At 36.7% G+C, this 27,862-nt stretch overlaps 2 pseudogenes; both read right to left on the bottom strand.

Moving 5' to 3' along the window:
- Positions 1 to 2,353: 2,353 nt before the first annotated feature.
- On the bottom strand, positions 2,354 to 3,464 carry LOC129469602 (putative zinc finger protein 137; annotated as a pseudogene).
- A 621-nt stretch (positions 3,465 to 4,085) lies between these two features.
- Positions 4,086 to 4,774, bottom strand: LOC129470075 (putative protein ZNF321; annotated as a pseudogene).
- Positions 4,775 to 27,862: the final 23,088 nt, after the last annotated feature.

Below are 27,862 nucleotides of genomic sequence, written 5' to 3'. Positions count from 1 at the left end.
GCAGGAGAATTGCTTGAACTCGGGAGACAGAGGTTGCAGTGAGGTGAGATCATGCCTTGCACTCCAGCCTGGGTAACAAGAGAAAAACTCCATCAAAAAAAAAAAAAAAAAAAAAAAAAAAAACACCTCAGAAGACAGAGAAAATGCATTTACAAATTTTCTAAATAAATGTCCTAAGAAAAGAGACAAAAGGAAAGAAAATATCTTCCTTTATTTTTAACAAAGGAATTATACTATACCTCTCATGTATTTGGTTGTTTGTTTGAGACAGGGTCTAGCTTTGTCATCCAGGCTGGAGTGTGGTGGCGAGATCAGAGCTCACTGCAGCCTCCAACTTTCTGGCTCAAGTGATCCTCCAACCTCAGTGCCCCAAGCAGCTGGAACCACAGGTGTGCACCACCACACCTGGCTGATTTTTTTTTATTTTTAGTAGAGACGAGGTCTCACTATGTTGCCCAGGCTGATCTTGAACTCCTGGGCTCAAGCGATCCTCCTGCCTTGGCCTCTCAAAGTGCTGGGATTACGGGTGTGAGCCACCACTCTGGGCCCTGACTTTATTTCCATGAAAAATGAAATATTCCTTCACCTCCTTTGTATAATAGGCAGTTTTGTATGTCACCTTTCAGTTTCCATTAACCACTCAAACAACCCAGGACCTTGCCTAGTTTAATAAGCTGTTCTAATTGTCAGTCCCCGCTGCAACCAGTGCTCCACTCCACTCCTTTACTGAGGTCCCTGCCCCTCTCCCCTGCCCTACCCCAGGTGAATAGGAGCTCAACCTGCTGGCAGGATGCGCGACTCTGCCTGCTCAAACAAGGTGCTTTGCATTAAAACCATTTTCAACTTAAGAGGAAAAATGATTCAGCATTCAGTACAGGTAGCCCACTACAATATGTTGTTTTACCTTCAATTGTTTGAAATATTAACTTAAAACGCACAGGAAATGCCTGTCTTTATTGCAATCTCTGAACAAAAATTGTGAAGATTTCATGGACATTTATCAGTCCCAAATAATACTCTTATAATTTCTTATGCCTGTCTTTACTTTAATCTCATAATTCTGTTATCTTCGTAAGCTGAGAATATATGTCATCTCAGGACCACTATTGTACAAATTGATTGTAAAACATACGTGTTTGAACAATATGAAATCAGTGCACCTTGAAAAAGAACAGAATAGCAGCGATTTTCAGGGAACAAGGGAAGGCAACCATAAGGTCTGACTGCCTGTGAGGTCGGGCAGAATAGAGCCTATTTTTCTTCTTGCAGAGACCCTATAAATGAATGTGCAAGTAGGAGAGATATCGCTGAATTCTTTTCCCAGCAAAGAATATCAATAATTAATACCCTGTGGAGGCCAGGCGTGGTGGCTCATGCTTGTAATCCCAGCACTTTGGGAGGCCGAGGCGGGCAGATCACGAGGTCAGGAGATTGAGACCATGGTGAAACCCCATCTCTACTAAAAATACAAAAAATTAGCCAGGCGTGGTGGCGGGCACCTGTAGTCCCAGCTACTCGGAGAGGCTGAGGCAGGAGAATGGCATGAACCCAGGAGGCGGAGCTTGCAGTGAGCCGAGATCGCACCACTGCACTCTAGCCTGGGCGACAGAGCAAGACTCCGTCTCAAAAAAAAAAAAAAAAAAAAAAAAAATACCCTGTGGAAGGAATGCATTCCTGGGGGGAGGTCTATAAAAGGCCGCTCTGGGATTGTCTGTCTTATGCAGTTGAGATAAGGACTGAAATACGCCCTGGTCTCCTGCAGTACCCTCAGGATCACTAGGGTGGGGAAAAACCCCACTCTGGTGAAATTGAGGTCAGACTGGTTCTCTGTTCTCAAACCCTGTTTTCTGTTGTTAAGATGTTTATCAAGACAATACGTACACAGATGAACATAGACCCTCATCAGTAATTCTGATTTTGCCCTTTGTCTTGTGATCTTTGCTTTGCCCTTTGCCTTGTGATCTTTACTGGCCTCAGAAGCATGTGATCTTTGTGACCTACTCCCCGTTCATACACCCCCTCCCCTTTTGAAGTCCTTAATAGAAACCTGCTGGTTTTGCAGCTCAGGTGGGCATCACGGATCTACCGATATGTGATGTCACCTCCGGCAGCCCAGCTGTAAAATTCCTCTCTTTGTACTCTTTCTCATTATTTCTCAGACTGGGCGACACTTAGAAAGAAACTACATTGAAATACTGGGGGCTGGTTCCCCCCATACTTAACATAAACATTTTAATGTCAATTATGCTTGAACTCAATGTTAAGTCAACTCAATCTCAAGTCAATGCTGAAGGATCTAATGCCAATTAAAGCTTTATGATCTTCTATAGTCATTGTATTTGGAACAATTATCTCAAAAAGGAATTTTCTGATGTTCTGCAAGGATTAACCTCGGACTGAAGACCTTGCCATACATATGGCATTTGTAATATTTCTGTCCAGTATAGATTCTCTGATGTCTAATGCTGTGTGAATGTGAAGTCAAGACTTTGCTACAATCATCACACTTGAGGTTTCTCTCCTGTATGAATTCTCCTATTTTTGCATAAGATGAAGCTTGACTGAAGACCTTGCACAATCATGACATTTGTAGGGTTTCTCTCCAGCATGAGTTCACCAATGAACTGCAAGGTATGAATGATGTCTGAAAAATTTGCCACATTTACTATACTTGTAAGATCTCTCTTCATTATGGATTCTCTAATGATTTGCAAAGGTTGTAGCATTACTGAAGGCTTTGTGAGAATCATTACATTTGTAAAGTTTCCCTATACCATTGATTGCATGATGATGAATAAGTGTAGACTGCCCACTAAAGGCTTTGCCACACTCATTACACGTGTAAGGTTTCTCTCCAGTATGAACTCTCTAATGTTGTGCAAGATTTGATTGTTGATTAAAAACTTTGCCATATTCATCATACTTGTAAGATTTGTCTCCAGTATAAATTGCCTTATGAATTACAAGGGCTGAATTTCAAGTGAAGGTCTTGCCACACTCATTACACTTGTAATGTTTCTCTCCAGTATGAAGTCTATGATGGCCTGTAAGAAATGACTTCTGACTGAAGTCTTGCAACACTCATTACACTTGTAAAGTTTCTCTCCAGTATGACTTCCATAATGACATGCAAGGTTTGCTTTTTGACTGAAAACCTTGCCACATTCATTACATCTGTAAGATTTCTCTCCAGTATGAACTCTCTGATGTTGCGCAAGGCATGAATCCCTCCAGAAAGCCTTATCACAAACCTTATATTTGTATGGTTTTTCTCCAGTATGAATTCTTTTATGTCTTCCAAGGTGTGACCTGCAACTGTAAATTTTGTCACATTCTTCACATTTGTAAGGTTTCTCTCCAGTATGAAGTCTATGATGAAGTGCAGGGTTTGCTTTTCTACTAAAAGCCTTGCCACATTCATTACATGTGTAATGTTTCTCTCCAGCGTGAATTGCTTTACGCATTACAAGGGCTGAATTTCAAGCGAAGGCCTTACCACACTCATTGCACTTGTAAGGTTTCTCTCCAGTATGAAGTCTCTGATGTTGTACAAGACATGAGTCATGCCAAAAAACCTTGTCACAAACGTTAAGGTTTCTCTTCAGTGTGAAGTCTATGATGAAGTGCAAGGTGTGCTTTTCTACTAAAAGCCTTGTCACATTCATTACATGTGTAAGGTTTCTTTCCAATGTGAACTCTCTTATGGCGTGAAAGGCATGAATTATCCCAGAAAGCCTTGTCACAAACCTTACATTTGTATGTTTTTTCCTCCAGTATGAATTCTCCTATGTGTTTTAAGTTGTGATCTGCAACTATAAACTTTGTCACATTCTTCACATTTGTAAGGTTTCTGTCCAGTATGAAGTCTATGATGGCATTGAAGGTAAGACTTCTGAGTGAAGGTCTTGCCACACTCATTACACTTCTAAGGTTTCTCTCCAGTATGAACTCTATGGTGGCATGCAAGGTATTACTTCTGATGAAAGACTTTGCCACATATATGACATTTATATTGTTTCTCTCCTGAATGGGTTATGTGATGTCTCCTTAAGTGTGAGCTATAATTAAAGGCTTTGCCACACTCATTACATTGGAAAAGATTTTATTTCATGTGTACCTCCTGTATTTGTGTGAATAATGAAGAATGGATGAAATTATTCCCACACTTATTAGAAATATGGGTTTTGAGCCTACAAAAATTATTTGGGATGTTGAAACTGAGGAAGCGTCATTGATAGACTGGTCCACTTGATTACCAATTTTCCCTTTAGTCTGAAATATGTACAGTTCAGGTAGATGCAAATGAAAGCTTAATACAAGCTTAATCCAAGCTGATCTTTAATGGGCTTGTTTCCAGTGTGCCTTTGATTATGTCTATCTGTACTACAAGTTAACTCTTTGATTTCTGTCATGGGTGCTTCATGGCCATTTCTTTCAATTTCTTGCCACTGAAACTGAAAGTTAGAATATCTTTCTCGATTTCTGGGAAGCAAAAATCATGTCTTTCCAATGTCCCTGTGTGGAACACTTCTGTATTGCCTTGCCCTGTTGATGAGAACTCCATCATGGATTTTAAAGAGCTATCCACAGACTCCAGGTTCCTGTAGTTCTCCAACATCATTTCCCTGTATAAAGCCGTCTGCTCAGGTTTCAGGCATTTCCACTCCTCCACAGAGAATTTTATAGCCACATCCCTGAAAGTCAAGTGTCCCTGAGGAGGAGCCATCCCTGGCTCCTTTTCTTTGCTCTTCTTGGTGGCTTCCTTACATAACATGAGTTTTGGAAATCAATTGGACTCTCACTCAGACGTCTCCAATTTGCTCTGGGTTGAGAAAGAGGGGCTGGAATTTCTAGGTCTGTGGGGACCCCATGTCGCCAGTATAGCAGCACCAGAGAATTGGGAAGCATACAGCTGCAGTGTAACCTTCAGTCCACTGCTTTTGTGAATTTTCATGATAGTAGTTATTGTCTTTTTGCTTCCAGGTGTAGAACCTCTTTCTTTTTATTCCAAGTGTAGAACTCCCTTCAGCATTTCTTGTCAGGCTAGTATAGTGCTGATTAATTCCCACAGCTTTTGCTTATCTGAGAAAGACTTTATTTCTCCTTCATTTATAAAGGATAATGTTTCTTGATATAGTATCTTTGGCTAATTTTTTTTACATCATTTTGAATATATAATTCCTTCATCACCTGGTCTACAAGGTTTCTGCTGAGAAATTTGCTGTTACTTTGATGGGGATCCCTAATGAGTGACTAGATGCTTTTCTATTGCTGTTTTTAGAATTCTCTCTTTATCTATGACATTTGACATTTTGACTGTAGTGTACTGTGGAGATGTTTTTGCATTGTGCTGACTTGAGTATCTCTGAGTTTCCTGTATCTGGATGTGTAAATTTCTTGCTAGACTTGGGAAATTTTCACGTATTATTTTATAGAATAGATTTTCAATCCCTTTCATTTTCCCCTCTGCCTTCTAGGGCACTGAAAATTCAAATGTTTGGTCACTTTGTAGTGTCCCTTATGTCATGTAGGCCTTGTTTATTTTTTATAAATATCTTTTTCTTTATTTTTGTCTGACTGACTTATTTGAAAAGACCATTCTTCAAGTTCTGAAATTCTTTCTGCTGCTTGATCTAGTCTAGTCTTGAAGCTTTTATATGTATTTTGTATTTCAACACAAATTTTTCAATTCCAGAATTTCTCTTTTGTTCTTTTTAATGATATATATATATATATCTTTGATAAATTTCTTATTCGTATCCTGATTTGTTTTTCTGATTTTTTGTTGTTTTTCTGAGTTCCCTTTTATCTCTCTCAGCTTCTTAAATATAATTTTTTAAATTATTTTCCAGAAATTTATAAATTTCTTTTTCATTGGAAATTGTTGCCAGAGAATTATTGTGTTCCTTTGAAGTTTTCTTATTTCCTTGCTTTTTTTATATTTCCTGTGTCCTTACATTGATATCTGTACATCTGGCATAGCTATCACTTCTTCCAATTTTTAAAATTTGCTTTTATAGGGGAGGATATTTTTCTGAAGATGTATCCATGGTGTTTGTTGTATAGGGCACTTTGGCGTTGCATCTGGATGTGTGCAGCAGTGTAGTCTCTGTTTATTTGTTGAGCTATAAACAGTGTCAGTGTTATCTGTGATTTCCTCTGTGGCTTAGGGCACAGTTGTTAGTGGGGTCTGTCATAAAGTTCTGTTGGGATAGGGCATCAGTTGGGCCAGTCTCTGGGGCCCAGTGGTGGCAGTGGCAGGCCAAGCATGCCTGTCCTTGGGCTTCAGGACACTGTATGCTGGCCCTGGTGTTAATCAGTCCAGGTGTGCCGATTCTTAGGTTTCCAGGCAGCCTGGTTGGTACCAGCAGTGGCAACAGTAGGTCGGGTTGGTTGGTGTGTTCTTGGAACCCTGGGAAGTGGGATTGGCATGGACAGTGGGGGTAGTAGTCACAGGACAATCCTCTGTCTCCCATGCATTTCACGTTGTTGTTTGTTTGTAGTGGATTTAGTGGGTTTGGTGGGGCAATCCCCAGGCTACGGGTGATACATGCAGGTTGGTGCAAGTTGTGGTATGGTATGTTGAGTCAGCTTGTCTTCAGGCCCAAGTCAGAGTGTTCAGGTCCCAACAGTGGTTTATAAGTTAGGGTGATACCTAGGCTTCAGGAATGTTCTAGGGAACTGAGCACTTGATGGGGGGCCGTAGAGCTAAACCAAGTGGACCTATCCTTAGGCCTTCTAGTGGTACATATAGGTGCTGGCTGTGGTAGGCAGGAACAAGGTGATCTCCACATCCCCAGTGAAACACTTAGGTGGGAGTGGAACCAGCTATGGTGTGCCCCTGTTGCTGGAGAGTATAAGGTTGCTTTCATTAGCCGCAGCCATAAACAAGCAGCTGAGGAGTACATACTTTGGCCCTAGGTGGCAGCTGCAAGAAGGGTAGCCTTTCCTCAGGGCACATGTAAACACATGGTAGCCCTGCTGCCAGGGGTGGTGGGGCTTGCTGCCAATGTCTTATACTTTGGCCCTGGCAGCAATAGCCATCACTGGCATGCAGGCATCTAGGAATGTAGAAGTGCAGAGGCTGTTGGGGCACAAGACAGGACGTACTCTGGTGTGGGCTACACTGTCAACATGATGCATTGCTGTAGATGCTTACAACTCAGGGAGTGTGTGAGCTCCAGGCTCCCTACATTTTTCTTAGGGCATGCAGGCGTTAAGGGGCTTTCTGGTGGCTAAGATTGCAGCAGTCATGGTGGGAATGTGTACCACTAGGGGTCACTCAGTTACTTTATCACCTCTTTAGGGAGCCTTTCTAGGCTCCCATATGATTTTGGCTGAGTAGTTTGCCTCAGAATGCATATTTTAAGTGTTTATATATTGTCTATTTACCTTCCAGAAAAGATATAACAAGCTATAGTCCCACTATTGTATTCATTTCTCTGGGCTATGTTGCATATTTTTAAACATAAAGTATTTGCCAATATAATGAGTGAGAAAAACTGTATCATTATTGATTGAGTTTAAATTGTCCTGGTTATTACTAATACATTTAAATACTTTCTGCATTATTTGTGTAAATTCCTTTCGTGCAATAATTTGCCCCCATGAATCAGTTATCTATTACAACAATCGTGTTGCATAACAAACAACCACAAAACCCAGTGGCTTAATAAAATAATTATTTACCTCGCAGTAGTGGATTGGCAGAGTGATTACCTAGTCTGGGTTTACTCATGCATTTGCAGTCAGCTGCGGTTTGGTAAAGTAGGCTTTGTTAATTTTGCTTGTGCTGTCTCACATGTTTGAGGGTTGGTTGGCTGTTACCTGCTCAGAGAGATCATTGGCTGTGATGACTACACTGACATAGCACTGCTCCTCATATACCATCCTCCAGAAGGCAATCCCAGGCATGTGTTTAGGAAGGAATCAGTGAAAAGAGAGAAAGGGGAAACTTGTAAGCAATTTTTTAAGCCTCTAGTTACATCATATTTGCTAATATCCCATTAACCAAAACAAATTATGTAGCTGAGCATAGTAACAAGGATAAGAGTCAGGGAATATGAGTGCAGACGCTATATGGGAGAGCATAGCAAAATTACATAACATAGGATACAAATACAGGGGAAAAATGTAGCTGTTTTATAAGCCATGTACCATACCATTTTTCTAATGACGTGTCAAATTTTTTTAAAAATTATTTTCTTGTTCTTAAGAATTTATTTTTAAAGATATTTTATTATGCATATTTAAGGTATGCAACATGACATTATATGCACTTCTTTTACATGTAAAACAGTTAATGTAGTGAAACAACATATTCCTCATCTCACGGGAAACCCAGATTTTAAGGATTTCTCCGTGTTTTTGCATCCAGAGTAAAGCAACAGTTGCAAATCAGTAAGAAAATGACAAACTCCACCCTCTCCTTTCCAAAATAACTTAAAAAGTCAAAATACTGAAATGAATACTTCACCAACGAAGATATCCAAATGGCCAATAGATATTTGAAAAAGTTTTCAGCACCATTATTTCTTTGGGAATTACAATTACAATAAGATACTATTATAAGGCCACTAGAATATTAACTAGAATGTAAAGCAAAAGGAACTTTTGCTATGTATTGCTATACTAAAATGGTATACCACTTTGGAAAAGTGTTCAGTCACTTCTTACAAAGTTAAATAGATGCCTCTTCTGTAATCCAACAATAACACACCTAGGCATATATCCAAGATAAATTAGTGAACATGTCCACAAAATAACTATACAGAATGTCCATCACAGTGGTATTCATATCAGCCAAAAACTGAAAACAACCAAGATGTGATGTTAATTAACAGGAGAACTGGTAAACATATGATGGTATATTCACACAATTAATACTACCTGGTAGTAGTCTTATGAACTTCTTGTAGTGTTATAAACTAATAGAAAGAATGAACGACTGACATGCAACAGAATGAATAAATTTTATTGTGTTTAAGGAAGGAATATAAACATAAAAGAAATGTATTTACTGAAATCATTTAGCCTTGATAAAATTACAAAGGCAGTACAAAATTAAAAAAATTATATAACCATTTATTTTACAAATACAGATGTAAAATATTTGCATTCAAATTTCAAGAAATCAAAGCTCAGCAAAATAAAGCCAGAAAATAATTAAAACAATACAACACTATGATCAAGGTAAGTTAATTCTAAAAATGTACCTATAGTTTAATATTTGAAAATAATACATTTTATTAATGATAACAATTATCAATGGTTTTAAAAAGTATGCAATTTTTCCTGAAGTTCGAAAAAAAACAAAAAATAATATATTGTGATAGAAGTCATTATAGTAGTTGCCTAGGTGGTGTCCTGAACATGAGGAAAAGTTCTGGAGTGATGGGAAAACTCAAGTCATAATTTAGGAGGTGACTACATGATTGTCATTGAACAACTCTCAAACTTTTTAGCTTTTAGCCTGAAGACCACATTTTTATATCCTTAACAATTATTGAGGGTACCTAAGATTTTTTCTTAGTATTGGTTATATTCATCAATATTTACAACAATAAAAATTAAAGCTGATATTTTTAAAATGTTAATTTTAAAATAATGAAAAACCCATTGAACATAAATATAAACAATACTTTTATTAAACAAAATAACAATATTTTCCAAACTAAAAATAGTTAACAAGAGTTAACAAGAAGAGCGATGTTATTTCCCCCTTTTTACATTTAACCTTTGGCTATTATCTGAAAACTGACATGAAGACATTTTTGTTTTTCTCATTCTAGGAGTAATTATCAAAAATAGTTATACTAGTTTTACATGATACCCTTTCAGCCTTTACAAAATAATTATTTTTGCCAATAATCCATTGATCTAATGCATGATTTTCAAATATTACATCATATTCTGGAAATAACTTCACATGGTCATGGTGTTTTATTATTTTAATTAATTTCTGGTTTATTTTGCTGAGTTTTAATTTTGTGAGTTTGGGTGCAAACACTTTTTCATCTGTATTTATAAAATAAATGGTTTCATAATTTTCTTTATTTTGTACTACCTTTGTAATTTTTTTTTTTTACTTCAGGGCCATATGATCTCAGCAAAATGAATTAGAAACATTTTAATTTTTAAATGTTCTGAAATAGTTTATGTAGCAAGAAAATTTTCTGTTCCTTAAAAATGTGAAAGAAAATATTTATATAACTTCTACCTAGTGTCTTTATTGAAGGTATATATTTTTTCATTTGTTTAATAATAATGAGTTATTTTTCATTTTCTAGTTTATTGCTACATATATACAGATCTTCATGTAGTCACATTCTATATTTCTTCCTCTACGTATTGTTTACTTGCAAATGTGTTTTATATTTAGCTGTGGGATATACAACTCAATTTATTTTTGTCTTAATTTTAAAAAGCAAATGGATTAAATTTTAACTTGTTACTAGTATCATGTTTTAACACAAATACCTGTTTTTTCTTATCATGTGCTCTCAAGGAAGATCTGCATCTCATCTAACTTCTTATAATAATTTTTCTGAAAATATTACTAGGTTTGGATTAAATAGAATTTTACTATACACATTATCTGTCTCTCTTTCCATATATCTTTGGTTTATTACCAAAAGGATCTTCCATTTCACTTTTTTTACTTCTTTTTCTTGCCATGCTCTAATCTTTAAATTTCAAATAGCAGTATTATAATATAATTCTTGGAATATGTCCAATATTAAAAAATGCAATTGTTTGAATCTTGTGCTTTATACAATCTTAATACGATGAACCTTATTATTTTTTGTTGATTGCTGAAGTAAACACACAGCATATCAGATATTGAATCTGGCAGATTTCTAACTAAATTACCTTGTCGACGTGTTGCTGGAGATCCCATATTCATTGACTCGGTCCACTGCTACATAAAGTAATATAGTTACATAGCAAAAAAAATGACAGAATAACAGATGGATAATCTATTAGCAGGAACATCAGAGACTAAAATAGGAGTGCCAGTGGTGCAGTGGTGCCAATCCTGTAGTCAGAAGAATGCTGGAGAAAATATAACTTCAAATGCTGGAGTTAAGGAAGTAGAATATTAATTATTCAAAAGGGGTAAAAACTCAGAACATATTCCAGTATTTTAGCAGAAGCTACAGATTTGTAGAGGTTATTATTAAATTAAAATAATTGAGTATGAAGTACTTGCCCACCCAGGAACAAATGAAGCAGAATGGGTAATATTGCTTGCAGAGATATTTAGAGTGAGACTTTGGAGTCAGACAGCTTGACGATGATTGATTCCCATCTTTTGCTAGCTGTGTAACTCTGGACATTATCTAATCTCAGTTTGCATTTTACTAATATCTACTTCATAGGGATATGGGGAGGAGCTAGATAATAGATGTAAAACATTTAGCAAAGTGTTGTTGGTTAGTAAGTGTCAACTCAGTAGTCGTTTTATTATCTTAATAGAAATGTTTGAACTAGAAAGCTATGAAGCTATGGAGTCAGAAGTCTGACTCATATCCTTGAATTCCTTTTAAAAGACATTATGTAGCCTGGTATAAAATTATATAAAATGGTTCTTTTTTTTTTTTTTTTTTTTGAGGCAGGGTCTTGCTTCATTACCCAGGCTGGGGTGCAGTGGCATGATCATGGCTTGAACTCTTGGGCTCAAGTAATCCTCCTGCCTCAGCTTCTCAAGTAGCTATGACCACAGGCATGCCTCACTATGCTGAGCTATTTAAAAAATTTTTTTGTAGAGACAGGAGTCTCGCTATGTTGCCCAGACTGGTCTCAAACTCTAAGTTTCAACCAATCCTCTTGACTCCCAAAGCACTGGGATTACAGGTGTGAGCCACCACACCCAACATAAAATTGTTCTTGCAGAATTTTTAGTATTTGGTGTATGTACGTACACCTTTGAAACTACTCTTAAGAGTAAGACTCATTGCACATTTTATCTTAAAATTGTTTTTTAACAGGCTTTATTTTTAGAGCAGTTTTAGGTTCACTGCAAAATTGAGCAGAAACTACAGAGATTTCCCTTGTAACCCTTGACACCCTCTTCTAACACACATGCATAGCCTCTCCCACATAAAATCTCTCACCATAGTGGTACATTTCTTAAACTTGACATACCTACACTGCAATATTATTATTGCCCAAAGTCCAGAGTTTACATTGGAGTTCACGCTTAGTGGGTACATTCAGTAAGTTTTGACAAATGTATAATGACATGTATATACCACTATAGTGTCATACAGAATATTTGCACTGCTCTAAAAACCTTCCATGCTTTTTTTGCCTATTATTCCATATTTTCCCCATCTCTTGGAGTCCCTTTTTTCTGTTGTCATGGTTTTGCCTTTCCCAAAATGTCAAATTGGTAGAATCATACATATATTAGCCTTTTTGAGTTTGTTTCTTTCACTTAGTGATATGCATTTAGGTTTCCTCTAGATCTTTTCATGAATTGACAGCTAACTTCTTTTTAGTACTCAACAATACTCCATTATCTGGATATATCATAGTTTGTTTTTCCATTCTTTCACTGAACCACATCTTGGTTGCTTTCAAGTTTAGATAATTATGAGTAAATCTGCTATAAACATCCCTGTGAAAGCTTTTGTGTGGATGGAAGTTTTCAACTAATTTGAGTAAATATCAAGGAACATGATTCATGGATTGTATAGTGAGAGTATGTTTAGTTTTGTAAGAAACTGCCAAACTGTCTTCAGAAGAAGTTGTACCATTTTTCATTCTCAATAATAATAAATGAGAGTTCCTGTTGCTCCACATCCTCACCAGTATTTAATATTGTCAATGTTTTGGATTTTGGTCATTCTATTAGGTGTATAGTGATAGCCGATTATTGTTTTAATTTATAATTCCCTAATGAGATATGATGTTAAACATATATTCATATATTTTTTTTTCCAACTGTGAGGTGTCTGCTCAGGTCTTTGCCCATTTCTTAATCAGGTTGTTCAATTTTTATTATGTTCAATTTTTATTTGAGAGTTCTTTGTATATTTTGAATAACAGTTTCTTATCAGAAATGTTTTTATTCAAATATTTTCTCCCAGGCTGTGGCTTGTCTTTCCATTCTATTCACAGTATCTCTTACAAACCAGAAAATTTTAATTGTAATAAAGTCTGGCTTATCAATTCTTTATTTCATAGGTCATGCCTGTGGTATTGGGTCTAAAAAGTCATTGTCAAACCCAGGGTCATCTAGACTTTCTCCTATGTCATCCTCTAGGAATTTTATAGTTTTGGGTTTTACATATCAGTCTATGATTCATTTTGAATTTTTTATTTTGTGGGGAGAGTAACGTTTGTCTATAATCTTTTTTACTTCTTTTGCATGTAGATGCCCAGTTGTTTCAGAAAATTTGTTGCAAAGACTATTGTTTATTTGTTTGAGATGATGGAATGAGAGTGACTAAGTAAAAATGAATTTATAAAGATCTGATGACTGTGATTTTTCACTACAAATGAGAAAAATCCAATCAAAAATACTTCAAGAAAGAATTTTACTGATGAAGCTAAAGCTATTCTATATAAGATTCTGGATTCTTATCATATTAATATGATGCTTAGGGAATAGACTTTTTCCCAGTGTAAATAATATAATATTTACTATTATGCTATTGGGATAGGAAATGTTGAATAAATGATTTTTCTTTGTTTGTTCGATTGATTGAATAAATGAATAAATAACTTTCTAGGGTGTACAGTTTATGTGGCATGAAAAAGCTGTGAAAGCTAAGACTGGAGATTGTTGTGTTTTGAGGACATTTCTATTAGTTGTATTTTAAAGGGAAGTGAAGCCCCAGATAACTTGATGCTTACTGGGTTTAGGGACTGTTCGAAGATAAATGTTTTGCAGTTTTTCCATAGGCGTCTTTTCTGGCAGACCTATACTTAGTATAATGTGTGGGCTTCAGTGAAACAAATTTTGAAGTTGTCTTGAGTCCTCACAATAATAAAAATCTTTGCAAATACCGAATTCAGAATTCCATAATGGAAATGTGAAAACCCTTCTTTCCTTGTCCGTGCCTTCCTACACACCTAACTACCTATTTTATTTGGCATATAAACATTTTCCCATAGCCCCAGAGACTCCCATTGACAAATTTATTAAACTTGTCTTACCCAGAATGTTAATGTTTCTGTAAATCTTCACCATCTGTTGTACCATCTAATTGCAAATGTGGAGTGAACATAATGCATGATTTTATCATAATAAATTTAGATAAGTGATTTAAATGCACTTGAATATTCTTTATTCAAAGCTACATGGATTTTTCAGCCTTTTCTTCTCTCCTAGGAACTGTTGCGAAGCTATTATTTCCCAGTGCCCCTGTGTCACAAAGGGATCTTCTTGAAAAAGTCACTCTCTTCTTTAGGCTTGCCACACCACCTCCAAGTGTAACAGACAGTAAATGAGATGCCATTAGGTTAAACCTGAGCTGCCTCCTAAGAAACATGAATAATTGAAATCCTTCACATACATATTTATCTCTCTCTCTCTGCTTGTCAGTCACTCATCAATAGCTACCACTCCATACATACCTGTCTATTACCCAAATGCATTATTTGACCTCTACCTTACTCCTTTATTTCAATCTATAAGAGGATTTAACACTGCCTATTTTTTAAATATAAATTTTCTTATTATCCTTATAAAAAATCACTTTTAAGCTAGTTGTCAAAATATTTCCATGGTGCTCTTATTAAAACCACAAGGTTATATTTTGTACATTTCTGAAGTTTCTTCTGTATGTGTTCTGATATATGTGTTTTTTAATAGGTAGAATATAAAAAAGATTGTTTTCATCAAGTGAGCTGTTCATTGGGAAATAAGTGGACAGATGGTCTAAACCTTTAAATGAAAATATATTCATAGCAGTGTAGCGCTACTAAGCCCTTTTGAAATCCAACACAAAATTCCTGAGCCAGATCCTGCTGTTCTCTTATGCTTCAAGAGAGTCTATTTGACTGAACTGCAAAGTAGATCATCTGATGTCACAGTTGAACTTGAAGGGACCATATCATTTGAGTGATATTATAACCAGTCATCAGGCCCTTCCAGTTCTCTGGGTTCTGCACACACCGTCTATGCCAGTATCACAGAAGTAATGGCACTCTATGACATTACGACTCTATCTTATTCCCTAAAGGTGAGCAACCAGAGGTGGGCTTGTGCTTTTCCTTCCTGTGTTCTCAGGAGCTAGCATAGGGAGTGACAGAGGAGAATGCACAGAAATTGCTTGTTGAATTAGTACCAGGAGCATAATGAATATATAATATGTTGAATGATAAAAAAATTGAAAATGTCTTTGGGAAGAAAAGAAAGCCTAAGTTTTCCAGGTGTGTTTTCTTTTTCTCTGATAAATGCTAAGACAGTGTCAGCTAATTTAGCTAGAAAGTGTAAAAACTTACCGGTTGAAAGAGTTTGCTGAAAATATTGGTAGGGAGGAGACATCCACCACGTTTGGTAAGTTTCTTGCCAATATCTTCACTTTACTTTGGGAGGACATTCCAAGAGTATCCTGTGGCTATGATATTGTACTGAAAAAAGCACTGCACAAAGATAAAGCAAAGGCCATTTAGAGGTGCTAGGAGTTCTGCCATACATTGAACCGTTGGTTCCTAGGCAATTAATGTAGTAGGATTAGATTTTCCCTCAACTTTGAAAACATTTCATCAAAAACACTGCAAGTCAGTTGATTTGTCTAGATATTTTCAGAGAAATTTATATACAACCCACTGCCTATTTCAATAAAATCATGGTTAAAAAATATCTCTAAATGGAGCAGAGAAAGTGAGATTAAAAGTTTAAACAAATAGCCCCACATTCAAATGCATGTGTAGCTTATTACCATCTTGGTGTGTGAGCATGGAAACTAGTTATACCTAGTAATTATTTTTTTCAATTCTTCCACTAAGTTATTCTATTTCATTTAAATATTTATATGAATAATATTTAATATTCATATTTCATACAAAGCAATTAGAAAAAGCAGAGTAATGTGAAGAAGCTTGCTTATTCTCAAATCTGAGTGATTTTCTAAGATTTAGCACCCCCATCTCCAAACCAGAGTCTTTTACTCTGCATAACTTAACCATGTGCCAAGTGGCCAGCTTGCAATAAAACTGCTTCTTAACCATCTCTGTTCACAGCTAAACACTAGATAATTCTTTCTGTGTTGCTACAGAGCCCTGTGTTGTACCCAATCATCCTACACTTATGCTGCTTTAGAAGTTATTGAGTGTGGAGCTAAAAAGTGACGCAGATTGTTTCTCCTCTTGGTTTTTGACCTTGTATATGACAACTGCAATCAGAGTAATCTTTCTAAAATGCACTCCTCCAATGGCTCATAAAGGAGCCCTCATTCAAAAGCCTACGTATCCTCTCTGAACTTCTATAGGCTGCTACAGAATGAGATTCTGGTCTTAGAATTTGATCTTAGAATTCTACCTGTGCTTTCAAACCATGTAAGTTTAATTTGCTTCTTTGTGGATTTTTTTCATAAACAAAAGTAACAATTATTAAATCAAGTTGAAAAACAAGCATCACATTATATAAAAAGTTATATATTGCAAGAATATGATCCGTGGATGCAGTTACAGGTACATAGACTTTCCAGTATTCCTCTTCCCAAGTGGGAAACCCTCCTCAGATCTTCCTGTGTATTTATCACTGATGACAGCAGTATTTTCTGATAATAAGTGAAACCATAAGCCAAAATTCTTCCACTTCTGCTTTAGCCAAAATTACAGTAGGGGAAAATATGTGAAGACATGTAACACAGGCAAGAGTAAGACAATTGTCTGTTGTTTATTGTCTAACTTTATCATAAACACCATTAAAACCTCAAGTTAACTTAAGAATTTAACAAAAATTTTCATTATTATTTAGGGATAAACAGAGTAATTCCATGAAAAAAATCTAAGCGCTTCATCTCAGCTGGTGGCATCTTGTTCAGTTATTCATAAAGCTGGGACACAAAATTATCAACACAGAAGATTAAATAGAAACTATCATTGACTGAGAGTATTCCATGTGGAAATACTATTTTTAAATCACGCCTAAGAGTTTTTAATCACTGAAAAAAATTAAGAGATATTTTGCATATAGGTAGCTGTATGAATTTATATGCATGTCAATTTATAAATTGTACTTTCTTTTCTTCTCTTTTTTCTTTTTGGAGATGAGGTCTCACTCTGCCACCCAGGCTAGAGTGCAGTGGCACGATCTCGGCTCACTGCAACCTCCGCCTCCCAAGCTCAAACAATTCTCCTGCCTCAGCCTCCCTCGTAGCTGAGACTACAGGTACCACCATGCCCAGCTAATTTTTGTATTTTTTGGTAGAGACAGAGTTTCACCATGTTGGCCAGGCTGATCTTGAACTCCTGACCTCAGATGATCTGCCCCACTCATCCTCCCAAAGTGCTGGGATTACAGGCATGAGCCACTGTGCCTGACCCGTACTTTATTTTCATCTTAACTGTGAGCTCAGCCATTTTATCTGATCCTTTGGTTGTTTGCAAAAAGTTCTGACTTAAAGAAGCTGAAAGTACCTTATTTCACTATTTTAGTTAAAATTTTAGACAAGAGAAGGGCAATCAGATACGTAATACTACATATGGTATTATACATAGAATACAATATAATATATAATACTATGTATGTACTATTGCTTATCTGACTTTATATATACGTATACATATAGACAGTTAGATAATTTGCTTTAACCAGATACATTTATATCCATGTTGTCTAATCTGTGTTTTGCAAGCTACAGCCTATAACCTGGTGGTAGAACATAAAAATAATAAAACAACAACAGCTTGTTTTTGTTTTGTTTTGTTTTTTAGATACAGGATTTCACTTTGTTGCCCAAGCTGACCTGCAGTGAAGTATGAAGTACAGCCTCACTGCAGCCTCAAACTTCTGGGCTCAAGCCATCCTCTTGAGTAGCTAGCGCTACAGGTTGGCAACACCACGCCAAGCTAATTAAAAAAAAAAAAGTAGAGATGGGATCTGGCTATACTGGCCAGGCTGTTCTCAAACTTCCAGCCTCAGGTAATCCTCCCACCTCGGCCTCCCAAAGTGCTGAGATTATAGGTGGGAGTCACTGTACCCAGCCCCAGTCCATTTTTAATTTGAAAAAGAAAGGATTAGGATAGAAATATTAGAGTACATTAGATGTACTAAGGTAAGTATTGCTTCTTGGAGCTGTTGTTTCATATAGATACATGTCTGTATATGTAATATATACATATGCATTCACAAATATATTTAAGTAAATATAACATAAAATATGTTTCTTACTGTGGGTAGTAGTTTATAAATTTGGAAAAACTGGACTATATAATAAAAAGATGCATAGTCTGAAGACACAAGATATCTGTTCTACTATTAATAAAATAAGAAAAGGAAAGAGACTATAACTGACACTAAATCCTTCTCTCAGATTAAAGTTTAAAAGCCTTTTAGATATAGATTATTTTCTCAGAGATATTGAGGGAAGAATCTATTGTATATATTTATGAAGTTATCACAAGTATTAAAGACTGGGTTCAGGGCTTGATATTAAAGGTTTGTTTTTGTTTGTTTTTGTTTTTTTCATTTTGTTATTATACTTTAGGTTTTAGGGTACATGTCCACAATGTGCAGGTTTGTTACATATGTATCCATGTGCCATGTTGGTGTGCTGAACCCATTAACTCGTCATTTAGCATTAGGTCTATCTCCTAATGCTGTCCCTCCCCCCTTCCCCTACCCCACAACAGTCCCCGGAGTGTGATGTTCCCCTTCCTGTGTCCATGAGTTCTCATTGTTCAATTCCCACCTACGAGTGAGAACATGCGGTGTTTGGTTTTTTGTCCTTGTGATAGTTTACTGAGAATGATGGTTTCCAGTTTCATCCATGTCCCTACTAAGGACATGAACTCATCATTTTTTATGTCTGCATAGTATTCCATGGTGTATATGTGTCACATTTTCTTAATCCAGTCTATAATTGTTGGACATTTGGGTTGGTTCCAAGTCTTTGCTATTGTGAATAGTGCCACAATAAACATACGTGTGCATGTGTCTTTATAGCAGCATGATTTATAGTCCTTTGGATATATACCCAGTAATGGGATGGCTGGGTCAAATGGTATTTCTAGTTCTAGATCCCTGAGGAATCGCCACACTGACTTCCACAATGGTTGAACTAGTTTACAGTCCCACCAACAGCGTAAAAGTGTTCCTATTTCGCCACATCCTCTCCAGCACCTGTTGTTTCTTGATTTTTTAATGATGGCCATTCTAACTGGTGTGAGATGGTGTGGTTTTGATTTGCATTTCTCTGATGGCCAGTGATGATGAGCATTTTTTCATGTGTTTTTTGGCTGCATAAATGTCTTCTTTTGGGAAGTGTCTGTTCATGTCCTTCGCCCACTTTTTGATGGGGTTGTTTGTTTTTTTCTTGTAAATTTGTTTGAGTTCATTGTAGATTCTGGATATTAGCCCTTTGTCCGATGAGTAGGTTGTGAAAATTTTCTCCCATTTTGTAGGTTGCCTGTTCACTCTGATGGTAGTTTCTTTTGCTGTGCAGAAGCTCTTTAGTTTAATTAGATCCCATTTGTCAATTTTGGCTTTTGTTGCCATTGCTTTCGGTGTTTTAGACATGAAGTCCTTGCCCATGCCTATGTCCTGAATGGTATTGCCTAGGTTTTCTTCTAGGGTTTTTATGGTTTTAGGTCTAACATGTAAGTCTTTAATCCATCTTGAATTAATTTTTGTATGAGGTGTAAGGAAGGGATCCAGTTTCAGCTTTCTACATATGGCTAGCCAGTTTTCCCAGCACCATTTATTAAATAGGGAATCCTTTCCCCATTTCTTGTTTTTGTCAGGTTTGTCAAAGATCAGATAGTTGTAGATATGCGGCATTATTTCTGAGGGCTCTGTTCTGTTCCATTGATCTATGCCATCTCACGTGCAGAGACACACATAGACTCAAAATAAAGGGATGGAGGAAGATCTATCAAGCAGATGGAAAACAAAAAAAGGCAGGGGTTGCAATCCTAGTCTCTGATAAAATAGACTTTAGACCAACAAAGATCAAAAGAGACAAACAAGGCCATTACATAATAGTAATGGGATCAATTCAACAAGAAGAGCTAACTATCCTAAATATATATGCACCCAACACAGGAGCACCCAGATTCATAAAGCAAGTCCTGAGTGACCTACAAAGGGACTTAAACTCCCAAACAATAATAATGGGAGATTTTAACACACCACTGTCAACATTAGACAGATCAATGAGGCAGAAAGTTAACAAGGATATCCAGGAATTGAACTCAGCTCTGCACAAAGTGGACCTAATAGACATCTACAGAACTCTCCACCCCAAATCAACAGAATATACATTTTTTTCAGCACCACGCCACACCTATTCCAAAATTGACCACATAGTTGGAAGTAAAGCTCTCCTCAGCAAATGTAAAAGAACAGAAATTATAACAAACTGTCTCTCAGACCACAGTGCAATCAAACTAGAACTCAGGACTAAGAAACTCACTCAAAACCGCTCAACTACATGGAAACTAAAGGTTTGTTTCACTAGGGAAAGTATAATGTTAATTACAGAAAATTCACATTCCGACTGAGCATGAATGAGTTTGTTTGGCTTTACCTTCAAACAGAGATCAGCCTTTGTCCTAGGCACCCATCTTTTGAACCAATTCCACCAGAAAGATTCAGCAATAGTCTTAAAAATCTAGACTATTTCTATCTCTAATGCTAAGGTAAAGGGCTCCAGTGAGACAAGCAGATGGAGCATAAAAACAAGGTCACATCAAGCTAAAAATGACAAGCAAGAGCAAACATCATTTTCCCAATGGTTGAATCCATCTTTTCCTAACCTTCCCAAATCAGAGAATCAGTTATAGGTCTTAATTTATCTTACCCGGGAAAAGAGTCAGAAGGGAGAAAGTGAAGCTGGCCAAGGATGGAGTTAGGATTAAACCTACCATCTTCAAGGCATCATACACTTTTCATTTGCTTAAGGGATAGAGCATGGTGAAGCTGGGTTTGCTCCCAGGAAAGAGCACTCCCCTCAGCTGGTTTCTGTTTTAAAAACTCATTGAAGGAAAATTGTCCTAAGGAACATTGCACTTCCAGAGAAACCCAGGTCTCTAACTCTTGTCCTCAATATATTTAAAATTCCAACCACGATTATTAACATAATGGTTAATAAAATATTTTGTCCTATGACCTTTCAGATGATTCATACTTAAAAACAAATTTACTAGGAGGAACATCAACCATATATATTTTTTGTCCTTTAACCCTTAAACAGATTGACACTTTAAAAAATTAACTAGAAGCAGCTCCTACTATGATGTTTTTTTCTAATTTGGAAGTGTCCCTGTGCTACAATAGTTTCATTATTTGAGTGAATTGATTACTTCCCTATGTTTAGTTTACTTTCACTGAGCTTTCTGTTACCTTCTACTGCTTCCCAGCTAAATAATTTCAAAGAGAAATTATCTTTCATAGGCGGGAAGCTAAATACTTCTATGATTTTAGGAACACAAAAATATTTCTTGAGCCACTCTCAAAATACCTGCAGAGTAGGAATACATACATATATATATTTTCGGGGGAGGAGGAAGTTTTATTTTTCTTTTTTTTTTTAAGTATTTTTTCTTTGTACTTCTTACAGATACTTTTTGGACATATAAGTGTCAGTTGTTATTACCAAGGGCTGTTATGAAGGACTTTGAAGATCACTTAAAGACTGATATCTGCTGGAGGAGAAAGAGGACAGGAAATTATGGGGGAGTGAGTCACAAGGAGTTTGGGTCATCTTTCCTTTGAAATAAAAAAAATAGGAGAGATTTCAAACATTCAGAAAAGTATACGAAAATATATAAACTGCTGAGATATAAAATGGATTATGCCATTTTATCACATTAACTTCAGGTCTCCCATTCTCTTGTGGATTTTTTCCCCTTTGTTTATTTGTAATAATACATAAGTAAGATCCTCCCGCCCATCAAACAACCCCATATTCCTTCTTCCCAGGGATAACCTCTAACATAAGATTGATGTTCTTTCTCCCAGGCATGCATTTTTCTCTTTTTATTGGCCTCATCAATAGAAATGAGGACAAATAATATTATTTTCTACCTGATAAGATTATTGATTGTGTGAATTACATAAATTAATATATATGAAATGCTTATAACAATGTTTTACACATCTTATATGGCCAACAAATTTAGTTAGCTAGCAAGCTGTTATTTAGCTACCTCTCCACAAACCATATATTATTCTTTAAATGTATTTTAACTTTGATTAGGTTGAATACCATGAAACTGATGATATTTGACCTTGTTTGATCTATACACAAAAAAGGAATTTTATATAATGACTCCATTTGTGTATGTATATTGCATTGCATATAACTTTTAAACACAAAATAATTTATAAGATTTATAAGATTATTCATATATCAAATCTGCATTATTCACTGCTTGACAGAATTCCATTTTGTCACCATAACAAAATTTATGTAGGTTTTCTCAACTTGAGGTTCCACTGCATTGCTTCCACATTTTCACCACTATAAACAGCGTAGTAATGGACATCATTGCATGTGCTTTCTTATGCGTGAGTGAATTCATGTAAAATAAAACCTAAAAGTGGAATTCTTAGGTTCCACAGTATGCATGTCTCTCACTTCACTGGGAATGGCCAAATTATTTGCCGATGTTTGAACTGACATACATTCTCCTTGGAATATATTCATAGTGTGAAGCCCGCAAAAATAAGGAGACATATTATTTATTTTGCAAGTCAAAGACCTTTCAGTGGAGGCTTAAATGTGCCTCTGAAAGAGGTCATCGGGGGAGATGTTTTCAGAAGAGAAATGTAAACTCTAAGGAATAATCAAATGAAAATGCTGCAAATGAAAAACATGGTCCAGAATACCTGCGATCTGGGTCCCGGTGATTTATAGCAAGTTTTTCAAGGGGTAGAATTGATTGATATTGGGGAAGTTTTTGAAGGCAATGCTATGCATTTTGAGTGTTCTTCATTACTTTATATAGATACAAATTTCTGTCTGAAATCATATTCCTTCTACCTAAAGGTCTGTCTTTAATTTTTCTTGGAGAATAGGTATCCCTCAGCATTTATCTGAGAAATACTTTATTTCTCTTTTATTTTAGAAAAATATTTTCACTAGACAGAGAATTCTAAGCTGACATTTTTATTTTGGTTCATTAAAAATGCTACTCCTTTGTCTTTCAGTTTGTATGGTTTCTGAGAAGCCAATTGTAATTTTTATCTCTGATCATCTTTAATGTGTATTTTTTCATGTGACTTCCTTCAAAAGTGTCTCCGTCTTTATTTAAGCAGTTTGAATATGATGCATCTATGGGTGGTAATTTTCCCTCTTAGTGTTTTCTGAACCTCTTGGATTTATGTCTGTCATTAAGTTTGAAAAAAAAATAAGCTTATTTTTTCAAATGTGTTCGATTCCATTCTTCATATATTGCAATTATGTGTATAGGAAAGAGTCAGATGATGTTCACACTCTTGGATGCTCTGTGCTGTTTTTGTTGTTGCTGTTTATTTGTGTTCTTTGCTTTTTCACTCTTTTGTCCTCTTTGTGTTTAAGTTAGATACTTTCTACTGACCTATCTTCAGTAGGTAAATCTTTGCTTGGCTACTGATGAGCCTCTGAGAAGTATTCTGTACTGTTTTTTTTTTTTTTTTTTTTTTTTTTTTTTCCAATTTATTTCTAGTGTTCACATGTGATTTTTTTAAAGTAGTTTTAATATTTCTGCTGAAATCATTCATCTAATCTAGTATGTTTCCTTCTTTCTTTATTATACATTTAACGTTTTAATTATAATAATTTTAAATGAGAAATTTCAACATCTGTCATATATGGGTCTGGAGTTAATAATTTTTTTGTTTCTTGATAGTATGTTTTTTTTTCTTGCCTTTTTTTTTTTTTTAAAAAAAGGAGACATATTGTGTAGGACAGTAGAGACTGAAGTAAATATATTTTATACTTAGAGATAGACACACCTTTAGTATGGGATTTAAGTTAGTCTAAGTGGGAGTTGGGAGAAGTTTAAAGTTTTGCTATAGTTACCTTCCTTTTAACACAGGATTTAAAATCTTCCAGGGAGGCCGGGCGCGGTGGCTCACGCTTGTAATCCCAGCACTTTGGGAGGCCGAGGCGGGCGGATCACGAGGTCAGGAGATCGAGACCATGGTGAAACCCCGTCTCTACTAAAAAAATACAAAAAATTAGCCGGGCGTGTTGGCGGGCGCCTGTAGTCCCAGCTACTCGGAGAGGCTGAGGCAGGAGAATGGCGTGAACCCGGGAGGCGGAGTTTGCAGTGAGCCGAGACTGCGCCACTGCACTCCAGTCTGGGTGACGGAGCGAGACTCTGCCTAAAAAAAAAAAAAAAAAAAAAAAAAAAAAAAAAAAAAAAAAATCTTCCAGGGACACCTTGATTTAGGATAGGGCTGGTTTGTCAGGGTTTTTGGTTTTTAATTTTTCCCCGATTGCTACTCCATCCTCAGGTTTAGATCTTCCATTTGCACTGTACCTCAGAAGAAAGACCATCTCTTGCAGTTAACCTGTTATTTGATATTTGTTAGTTTTGTGGTTGAGAGTACAGGGTGTTCTCTGTGATTCTGATTAAGCCTCTGTCTTTGGCATCATATCCTAGGTTTAAAAAAGCTTTTTACTCTAGCAAAGGGGCGGGGACATTTACTGGTGTCAGAAATGTACCGGGATAGAAGTAGTAGTACTGAGAAGGGGTGTTCCCTTCTCAGTACTACTACTTCTATCCCGGTACATTTCTGACACCAGTAAATGTCCCCGCCCCTTTGCTAGGGTAGAAAGCTTTTTTCCCCCTGTTCCCTTCTCCTGGCTGCAATAGATCTTTACCAGTACCCTAATCATGGCTATATTTGTTGCCATCCCCTCTCCTCTCACATATTAAGGCTTTCGTTTCATAGGAGATTTAGATTAGGAGAGCCAATGTAGGAGAGTTTTGTGACTTCCTGCAGTGGTTGCTGTTCCCTTCCCTAAAGCCTGCACCATTAAAAATACTTTTCTAATCATTTAAGTCAGTTGGGTTAATGGAAAAATTCCCACAAGAGTGTGTAGAATGCCTCTATGTTTGCAGCCTCTAGAGGTGTCACCCTCCGTTGTTAGTGTGCACTCAGATGCCACCGATACACCAATCAACCTTACTGAACTATCTTTCCAGTTCCTGTGTCCTGAACAATTAAGCTACAACTTACAGCCCATATTTCTTTCAGGCACTTGTCTCTTCTCCAGTTTTAGGCCAGTTCACTGTTCTACTACGTCAGCTCACTGCTGAGTTTAAGAAAAATAACAAACTTGTTGTTTGCTGACATCTTTTGTCCTTGTTGTATGTTATGGAATCACATTCTTCACAGTTCTCTACATCACTGAGTAAAATTGTGCCAATGTACATGTTCCCAAGGAAGAAATTTGTTTGTTGAACATTTAAGTCATCAAGAAGTGTGGCAATTTCAGAAAAGTTGGGAATTCATTGCCTACAGTAGCTAATGAGAGTAGAAATTCTTTAAATTTTCTCCTAGTGTCTGGCTTCTGAAAGTTTTGTATGGTTTTTAGCCTGTCAAAAGTAAGTAATTTATTACCTTCTGTCATATATTACGTCTTAGTTAATACACATTTATTGATAAAACTGCAATTTATTTTAGAAAATATTTACATTCTTTTTGAGCTAAAATGATACACGAATAGAACTTGATCTTTAAATTCAGGTCTTCTTTAGTACATGGCCAAAGGTCATCCAGGTATGGAATTACAATAGAATCAAAAGGAACTGTAAAGTCATTAAAACCCTGGTAAATAACTTGTGAAAAGAGGGAAACTTACTAAATTCTGACGTATAGATGCCTATTTATATTGTTGACCTTGTCAGGCAAAGGCAGAAGTACGAAATTTTTGATCTAAAGGGACAACAAAGAAAGCAGGACACAAATCCAGAACTGTAAATTATATAGCCTCATGACGCTAAATATAAAATGACTTGTTGTGGATACTGTGGGGAATAACTATTTTATTTATACTTATATAAAGTTTTATACACACACACACACATATATATGTCAGGGGAAGTTTTGTTAACTAGTATTCTCAAAATAATATATATTCTTGTCTGTTGGGTTCCTCTTGACTTGGAGGATAGAAGTATTAGAATGGTTAGCACAGGTGTAATGTGTCTTTTATTGATTTAGTCTTTTCTTTGTCTCAGCTGTAGAGGATGTTGTCAAAGCTTTGGTAGAGGTCTGGATGGGTCTATCTGAACCTTCACAGGCTTAGTCACTACAGATCTGTTGATATTAGTAGACATTTTAGATCATAGAGATTCCAGTTGTTTGTGAAGATCTTCAATTTAGTTTGGATTTTGACATAAGAATATCAGTAAGTCAATGTCCAAGTTAGCTATGACTTTATTATAAATAGGGGAGTCCCTGAAGAAGTTCAATGAAGAGATTATCAGGAAAATATTGAGTGTGGCCATTGGATTTGCACAGTATACCCATCTCTATAAAGTTAGCAGCTATGTTATCATGAAAAGGGTAAGAATATTATCAGTTAGACATATGTGTGTGTCTGAGGATTATTAGAGATATCCATGATCTGAATAATTTATTGACTTTGAATCAGAAGTTGAATAGCAATGTAAAGTTTTTCGGCCGGTATTTTTATAAATCAAAAATACATGGGGTAGAGCAAGATGCCCAGATAGATGCCTTCACAGATTGTACCCCCAAAAGGAACACCAATTCAACAAGTATGTTCACACAGAAAGCACCTTTACAAGAACCAAAAATTAGGTAAGCCATCACATTACCTGGTTTTAACTTTGTATCACTGAAAGGCACTAAAGAGGGTAAGAAAGACAGTCTGGAATTGCTGACACTGCCCCTCCCCAACCCCTTGGCAGTTTCTGCATAGCACAGGGAATCTGTGCACATGCAGGAGAGAGAATGCAACATTGTGAGACCCGGCATTGAACTCAGTACTGCCCTATCACAGTGGGAAGCAAAACCGGACTGAACTCAGCTTACATCCACCCACCAAAAGGTAGCATTTGGAAAAACCCTAGCCAGTGATCATCCCAAAGGTCTGAACTTAAGTTTCAGCAAGCCTCACCACCACGAGCTAAAGTGCTCTGGGGCCTTAAATAAACTTAAAAACCAGTCTAGGCCACAGGGACTCCAATTCCTAGCACTCCTACTGCTGTGCTGGGCTTAGAGCCAGTGGACATAGAACACCAGCTGGGATGGCTAAGCGAGTACTTTCACCACCCCTCCCTCAACACCAGGAAGCACAACTTGGAGTAATGAAAGTGTCTCCTTTCTTCTGCTTGAGGAAAGGGAAATCTTTCTTCCAAAAGAAGACTTCGTCTTGCGTCTTGTGTATCATCTCAGCCACAGTAGGATAGGCCACAGGGCAGAGCTGTGAGGCCCTAGTTCTTGGACAACATGCCTAGACACATCCTAGGCCAGAAGGGAGCCTGCTGCCTTGAACAGGAGGAGCCAGTCCTGGCAGAATTTATCACCTGCTCACTAAAGAGCCCTTGGGCCCTGAAGAACCAAGCAGGAATACCCAGGTGGTAAACCGTGGGCCTTGAGTGAGACTCTGAGGTGTGATGACTTCAGGCACCAGCTCAGCCACAGTAGGGTAGAGCACCAAGTGGGCTCTTGGGGTTCCTAGTTCCAGGCTGTGGCTCTTGGATAGTATTCCCGGACCAG

The sequence above is a fragment of the Symphalangus syndactylus genome, chromosome 20 (genome assembly GCF_028878055.3).
Source record: "Symphalangus syndactylus isolate Jambi chromosome 20, NHGRI_mSymSyn1-v2.1_pri, whole genome shotgun sequence".
NCBI classification, from domain to species: Eukaryota; Metazoa; Chordata; class Mammalia; order Primates; family Hylobatidae; genus Symphalangus; species Symphalangus syndactylus.
The sequence above is the reverse complement of the archived record's forward strand: the minus strand, read 5'-3'. Positions and strand labels throughout refer to the sequence as shown.